This window comes from Arachis ipaensis, chromosome B3, assembly GCF_059453495.1.
Source record: "Arachis ipaensis isolate K30076 ecotype BB chromosome B3, ASM5945349v1, whole genome shotgun sequence".
Lineage (NCBI taxonomy): Eukaryota > Viridiplantae > Streptophyta > Magnoliopsida > Fabales > Fabaceae > Arachis > Arachis ipaensis.
The window spans coordinates 44870180-44876854 of NC_142438.1; positions in this window are offsets into that span (position 1 = coordinate 44870180).

The window sequence follows — 6675 nt, forward strand, 5'->3', positions numbered from 1 at the left end:
GGCATACAGAACAGCCTTCAAGACCTTTATAGGAACATCACCATATCAATTGGTGTATGGAAAATCCCGTCATCTGCCAGCGGAACTGGAATGCAGGGCCTATTGGGCAACCAGATTTCTCAACCTTGATGCTAAAGCAACTGAAGAAAAATGGCTACTTCAACTGAATGAGTTGGACGAGTTTCGCTTAGCTGCATTTGAAAATGCAAAATCTATAAAGAAAAAGAAAAAAGGTGGCATGACAGGAAGATAGCTTCCAGAGTCTTTGAACCAGGCCAAAAGGTTCTGCTGTTCAACTCAAGACTCAGATTATTTCCAGGGAAGCTCAAATCCCGTTGGAAGGGACCCTATGTGGTTACTAGTGTATCACCCTATAAGTACATAGAACTTCAAGGTAAAGACCCAGACAACAGGTTCACTATCAATGGACAGAGAGTTAAACATTACCTTGAAGGTGATATTGAGCCAGGAGGCTCAACACTGCTACTGAGCTAAGTACAGTGAAGTCCAGCTAAAGACATTAAAGAAATGATTGTTGGGAGGCAACCCAATGATCAATAGCATGTTATTTTCTATTTCTATAATTATTCTTGTCTTTGAGTTAGTTTTCTTCATAATTAGTTTTGTTACTTTGCTTTTTAAATGTTAGTGATCATGAACAGTGTTTAAACAGAGACAGAATGATGTAGACAGGAAGAAGAGCACCCTGGAGGAAGCACCTTTCTGGCGTTGAACGCCAGAAAAGGGTGAAGAGTGGGCGTTTAATGCCCATGAAGGGGTGATAACCTAGCGTTGAACGCCAGCCAGGGAGCCTGGACTGGGCGTTCAACACCCACAAGGGGAAGCAAACTTGGCGTTTAACGCCAGCCAAGGGGCACTAGCTGGGCGTTCAACGCCCAGAAATAAGGAACAGCCAGCGTTAAACGCCAGACCAAGCCATTTTGGGTGTTTAACGCCAGAAAGACAGCAAGGAAGGTAACTTTTCAAAAAAAATCTTATCTTTTCTTCATCATATCTTCTTTTTCCATTAAACCTATCATCTTAAATTTTGCTTTTTGAAATTCCATGACTTTCAATTCAAATTTTTTTCAATCATTATCTTTCAAATTCAATTTCTTTACATATCTTTTCAAAGTTTAAAATAATCTTTTCAAATCTTGGTCAATTCTTTCTCAAATCTTTTTCAAATTTCATATTCTTTGCAAATTATTTTTCAAATATTCAAAATCTTTTTCATATATTCTACCCTATCATTTTATCTTTTTCGTATCTTTTTTATTTTAAAACCTATCTTTTCCTATCTTTTATTAAAATGTGAATCATATCTTCCTTATCTTTTCTCTAATTAAATTTGAAACCCTTCCTCCCCTCCTTCTATATATCCGTGTTCCCCACTCCCTCCATTCGCATAACTCTTCTCCTATTCTCCTCTCCTTCGCTTTCTTCATCTTCCTTTATTCCTTTTGCTCGAAGACGAACAAACCTTTTAAGTTTGGTGTGGAAGGAGCCTTGCTTTCTCACTCCATTCGAATCCCATGGCTCCAAAAAATGGAAAGCTCACTTCAAGAAATAAGAAAGAAGACGGCCCAACAGTTGTTTTCAAACCTGTCAAATTCTACACCAAGCAACATGAAGAATATTAATACAAAATAATTTGTAAGAGGCCAGTAATCCTAGAGGCAAGATTCGAATTAGGAGAAGATGAATACCTGGAGATTCAAGAGCAAATTTGAAAGAGAGCCTGGGAGATTCTAGCCAACCCTGAGATCAATGTTGGAACAAACATGATCCATGAATTATATGTAAATCTGTGGATGACAGATAAGCAAAAGAAAGATGGACAAGCATTCCATACTTTTCGCACTATGGTCAGAGGAAAAATCAACTATTTTCATCTTGATAAGGTGAGAGAGATTTTTAAATTACCCCTACAAAGAAATGACCCTGAATCCTTCAATAGAAGGGTGATAGCCAATCCAAAGCTGGATCAGGTCCTAGAGGACATATGTCTGCCTGGAACTCAATGGATTGAGGATGCAAAAGGCAAGCCAAACCAGCTGAAAATAATGGACCTCAAGCTAATTGCTAGAGGATGACTGGACTTCATTGGGCGTTCTATACTTCCCACTAGTAACCGCTCTGAAGTCATTGTAGAAAGAGCTGTGATGATTCACTGCATTATGATGGGGAATGAGGTAGAAGTTTACCAAATAATTCCCCGTGAGATGTACAAGTTTGCAAACAAGATGTCCACTCAAGTCAGGCTAGCCTATCTGTTCATACCCTAGGTCGAGCTGTCCGACTTGGGATATTTAGTGACAAGACGACCGACCTCTTCAGGTCAGACCGTCTGACCTCTTTTCAAAGAGTTCAGCCAAATCACCAGGAAAAGCCCAATAAGGGCCCAACAGAGGAACACGACCCAAATCCTAAGGTAGTTCAAGCCTATAGAGATAAGGGCGGTTCCCTTGAAGATAAGATGACCTCACTCAAAGATAAGATAAGATAAGATAACTAACTTATCATATCTAAGAAGGTCACTCCACACTACTATAAATACACTGGAGCACCCAGGTATAACTCATACTCTGATTCTACTAAAAACCTGCTTAATACCCTTGCTAACTTTCCTTGCAGGTACCACCACCTTACGGTAACAAAGGATCAGCAGCATTGTCAGTCCAACAAGTCGGGTGCGACAGCTCCGGCCACCATCCACCAGCCGGATACGTCATCTCCGACCAACACAGAAGATCTCATCTGAGATCAACCTACAGTTTCAGGTAACCCTCAGAACATTGGCGCCATTGCCGGGGAACCTGAAAGTCATCCCATCACCATGGCGGACAACCTTGACAACGACCACGACTCTGATCTAGAAGATAGGACGCCGCACAAAAACGCGGATACTACACCAAAAGACACTCCTCAACCTAACAAAGACAAGAATTCACCAAACACAGAAGCCATGGAGGCACTTCAAAACCGCCTAAAACAAATCGAAAAAGAAGTGGAGTGATGAGCGGATAATTTATACGCTTTTTGGCATTATTTTTAGGTAGTTTTTAATATGTTTTAGTCACTTTTTATTATATTTTTATTAGTTTTTAAATAAAAATCACATTTCTGGACTTTACTATAAATTTGTGTGTTTTTCTGTGATTTCAGATAATTTCTGGCTGAAATTGAGGGAGTTGAGCAAAAATCTGATTCAGGCTAAAAAGGACTGCTGATGCTGTTGGATTCTGACCTCCCTGCACTCGGAATAGATTTTTTGAAGCCTAAGGATTCCAATTGGTGTGCTCTCAATTGCGTTGGAAAGTATACATCCAGGGCTTTCCAGCAATATATAATAGTCTATACTTTGCTCAAGGATAGACGATGTAAACTGGCGTTCAATGCCAGTTCCATGTTGCATTCTGGCGTTAAACGCCATAAATAGGTTACAAGTTGGAGTTAAACGCCAGAAACAGGTTACAACCTGGCATTTAACTCTAGAAACAGCCTAGGCATGTGTAAAGCTCAAGTCTCAGCCCCAGCACATACCAAGTGGGCCCCAGAAGTAGATTTTTGCACTAGGAAGCACCGATACGACACGCGATACGGACACGACACGACACGGATACGCCGACACGTTCTTTTTATAAAAAATTGGATACGACACGTTTAGGATACGTTGTGAATTAAAATTTAAATAATATATTAAATTAATAAAATAGCATATTGTAAATATAAGAGAAAATATAGTTGTATAAAAAAGTCTAAAAATTATGCAATTATTAAAAAAATAAAAAATTTTAATCTACTCTTGCCATCTCGCTAATAGAAAATGTATCAATTTTTTCTCCTCCAAGTCCATCATCCGCAAATACCACAGCTTCTATGTTTGGTTCATCTAAAGATAAATACGAAACCTCACTCAGATCTGGACTGTTGTCATCAACTCTGACGTCCCACATACTGGTATCTCCTTTTTTATAATCTTCACCCATTCTAGATAAAAGTCGGAGATTAGTATGAACATATACCAATTTTTTTTTAATTTAAATTTTGATTTGTTTTAATTTTAAAATATTTTAAAATTAGAAAAAAATCGGTTAATTGGACCATAAAACCACAAAATCGGATCGGACTCGTTCGGATTCGTGACAGCTTCACCAAAATTCTGCACCGTAAGAAGACACACCACCAATACGCTCGTTTGAAGTATCCGTCGAGTATCGGTGTCGGATTCGTGTCCGACACGGATACGCCGGCACCATAGGAGAATCCGTGCTTCATAGTTTCTGCACCATCTATCTTAGTTTACTCATTTTCTGTAAACCTGGGTTACTAGTTTAGTATTTAAACAACTTTTAGAGATTTATTTTGCACCTCATGACATTTTTAGATCTGAACTTTGTACTCTTTGACGGCATGAGTCTCTAAACTCCATTGTTGGGGGTGAGGAGCTCTGCTGTGTCTCGATGAATTAATGCAATTATTTCTGTTTTCTATTCAAACACGCTTGTTTCTATCTAAGATGTTCATTCGTACTTCAATATGATGAATGTGATGATCTGTGACACTCATCACCATTCTCAATCTATGAACGCATGCCTGACAACCACTCCCGTTCTACCTTCGATTGAATGAGTATCTCTTGGATTCCTTAATCAGAATCTTCGTGGTATAAGCTAGAATCCATTGGCAGCATTCTTGAGAATCCGGAAAGTCTAAACCTTGTCTGTGGTATTCCGAGTAGGATTCAGGGATTGAATGACTGTGACAAGCTTCAAACTCACAAGGGTTGGGTGTAGTGACAGACGCAAAAGTATCAATGGATCCTATTCCAACATGAGTGAGAACCGAAAGATGATTAGCCGTGTGGTGACAGCGCACCTGGACCATTTTCACTGAGAGGAGGGATGGTAGCCATTGACAACGGTGATCCACTAACACACAGCTTGCCATAGGAGGAACCTTGCGTGCGTGAAGAAGAAGACAGGGGGAAAGCAGAGATTCAGAAGACAAAGCATCTCCAAAACTCCAACATATTCTCCATTACTGCATAACAAGTTTTTATTTCATGCTCTTTTATTTTTTGCAATTCAAACTGATAATCATAATTAATCTCCTGACTAAGATTTACAAGGTAACCATAGATTGCTTCAAGCCAACAATCTCCGTGGGATCGACCCTTACTCACGTAAGGTATTACTTGGACGACCCAGTGCACTTGCTGGTTAGTTGTGCGGAGTTGTGAAAAGTGTGAATCACAATTTCGTGCACCAAGTTTTTGGCGCCGTTGCCGGGGATTGTTCGAGTTTGGACAACTGACAGTTTATTTTGTTGCTTAGATTAGGAAAAAATTTTCTTTTTTGGTTTAGGATCTTCTATTATTGTTTTTGGTTGAAATTTTTTTTCTCTAATCCTTATTTTCTCTTTTTAATTTTTTTCGAAAATTTTTATAAACTAATAATTGAGCTTTTCTATTTGAGTTTAGTTTCATATTTTAAGTTTGGTGTCAATTGCATGTTTTTATTTCCTTTTAAATTTTTGAATTTGTGTTCATTGTTCTTTCTTAATCTTCAAGTTGTTCTTGTTTATTTTTCTTGTTTGATGTTTAGTTTTTCTTGTTTTGTGATTTTTCTTGTTTTGTGATTTTTTTTGTTTTTCTTGTGCATTTTTGAATTATCAGTATTCAAAAAAAAAATTTTATACATTAAATACCTTTATTAAAACACTTTAAATTTATAGCTCAATTGGCTAGAGCAGTGTGCTTATGTTCTTGGTAATTGGGAATTTTCTTTCTAAAATCTTTTCAAAAATAATTTTTCTTTGAATAAATCTTGTGGCAAACTTTAAGTTTGGTGTTCTCCTGTTAACTTTTCTTTAGTTTTCAAAAATTTTATTTTGGTTTTCTAAAAATTTTAAGTTTGGTGTTCTTTCTTCATGTTCTTGTTGTTCTTGTGAGTTTTCAAAGTGTTCTTGAGTCTTCCTTGTGTTTTGATCTTAAAATTTTTAAGTTTGGTGTTCCTTGGTGTTTTCCCTCCAAAATTTTCGAAAACAAGGAGCATTAGATCTAAAAATTTTAAGTTGTGTGTCTTTTGTGTGTTTTTCTTTTTCATCATAAAATTCAAAAATAAAAAAATATCTTCTCTAATTATTTTTGAGCAAATATTTCGAAATTTTTTTCAAAAAAAAATTCTGATTTTTATTTTAAAATTTCTATTTTATCTTAGTTTTAAAAATTTCAAAATTCAAATTTTTTTTCAAAAAAATCATATCTTTTTCAAAATTTTATCTTATCTTATTTTAAATTTCAAATTTCAAAATTTAATTTTCAAATTTAAAATTTAAATTTCAAAACTTTTTAATTTAAATTCCTTATCTTCTCTTACCTAGCTTATCTTATCTTTTCTAATCTCAAATCTTAAAATCAAATCTTTTTCATATCTTTTCTTTTTTTATTTTATTTTATTTTCTTACAAGTATCTTTAATTTTAAGATATATCTTTTTCAAAACTTTCTAACTAATTTCTCTCTCTTCATTTTTTTCGAAAATCCTCACCCACATCTTTTTAATTAATTAATTTAGTTTCCAAGTTTCTTTTATTTCTTTTTCTTCTAATTTTCAAAAATATAGTCAATTTTTCATTTATTTTATTTTATTTTATTTTATTTTACTTTCGT